Below are 1,859 nucleotides of genomic sequence, written 5' to 3'. Positions count from 1 at the left end.
CACACCCTCCCAAGCCCCACAGAGGCGCACTCAGTGACCAAACAGGAGCTGAAGCAGCCTACCACACACTCAGCTGCATGCATTGTTACAAAGAGAGTCACCAGCAGAGCCTACAAATAGAGGAGGAAGTCTTTTCCCTCATAGCCCACTCCATAGTAATTGAAGAAACTAATGTCCTACCAGATGACCAAACATCAATGAAAAAATACTAGAACTACAAATAAACAAGAAAATATGACACCACCAAAGGAATGTGGTAATCAAATATCAGACCCCATAGAGCAAGAAACCCTTGATATCTCCGAGAAGAAATTCTGAGCACTGATCTTAAGAAAACTCAATGAGATAAGAATCAATTAGAGAACAGAATGAAATAAGAAAATATATGCAGGATGTGAAGGAGGAAATACACAAAGAAATGAACAGCTTTAAAAAGAATATCAGAACTGCTAGAAATAAAGGATTCACTCAGTGAAATAAATAAATAGATAAGTTGAGCAGCAGACTAGAGCAAGCAGAAGAAAAGATTTCAGACCTCAAAGATGGTGTTTTTTAATAACCCAGGCAGACAAAAAAAAAAAAAGAAAAAAGAAAAGAAAAGAAAAGAAAGAAAGAAAGAAAAAGGAAAAGTAATTAGAAAAATGAAGAAAATTTAAGAGAGCTAGCAGATAACCTCAAGCACACAAACATCTGAATCATGGATATCCCAGGAGGGGAGGAGAAAGGAAAAAGCATTGAAAATCTATTTAAGGAACTAATAACAGAAAACTTCCCATGTATAGGGAGAGATGGCAGACCTTCAGATCCAAGAAGCCCAAAGATCCCCAAACAGATTCAGTACAAAAAGTTCCTATCCAAGATACATTATAGTAAAACTAGTAAAACACAAAGATAAAGAGAGAATTCTAAAAGCAGCAGAAAATAGTGTCAAGATACCTATAAGGGAGGCCACATCAGACTAACAGATTATTCAACTGAAACCTTAAATTCCAGAAGAAAATTCAAAATCCATTAAAAAAAAATGACAGCCAAGAATTCTATACCCAGCAAGGTTATTCTTAAGAAATAAAGGGACAACAGTGTATGTCCCATACAAACAAAAATTATGGGAGTTCACTGCCACAAGACCAGCCATAAGACCAGATCTTATGATCTTAAGATCTTAAGATTCTATGATCTTACTCTTTTTAAATATATTAAGACTTACTCTGCGTCCAAAAATAAAAATAATAGTAAATAAAAATGAAAGGGTGTTGACTGGGAAAAGTAGCTATAAGAGACTTCTGGGTGCTGCAAATATTCCTTACAGGGGTGGTGGGTTATGCCTGGGTTCCTTCCAGAAACAGACTCAAAAACGGGAAAGGAGAGAAAGCCTATACAGTAACCTATATGGACGTGTAGAGCTTTATAGTTAAGACTATTTGGGGACATTATGCCAGATAGCAGGGGTGGGACCCTGCGAAAAGTAAAACAGGAAAAGAGAGAAAGCCAAGACAGTCGTGTTATAAGGTTGATTACCACAATGGAAAACTGGGATCTGATCTCCCTGGGACCCTCTGATGAGAGATATAGATCATGCCTCAGAAATGTCCCCATAAAGGACATGAAAGGAAAACATATCCATGACTACTGTGCCCTAATTGTCAAGGACTTCCCGTGGGGTGTTAATATACCCACACTTGCAGTTTTGAGCATTCACAAATGCTTAGTAGTTTCTCACAGGTGTTCCAACCACATCATGAGAAAAGCTTTTGAGCAAAAAAGCAGGGGATATACCGCACAACTGAAGTGAGGTTCTGTCACCAATTTCCTCAGCAAGGACTGGAGGGGAAAACAAAGTGGGCTGAGATGTGCAGCAT

Source organism: Galeopterus variegatus, unplaced genomic scaffold (genome assembly GCF_000696425.1).
Source record: "Galeopterus variegatus unplaced genomic scaffold, G_variegatus-3.0.2 Scaffold3555, whole genome shotgun sequence".
NCBI classification, from domain to species: domain Eukaryota; kingdom Metazoa; phylum Chordata; class Mammalia; order Dermoptera; family Cynocephalidae; genus Galeopterus; species Galeopterus variegatus.
This window is presented reverse-complemented; position numbering follows the sequence as displayed.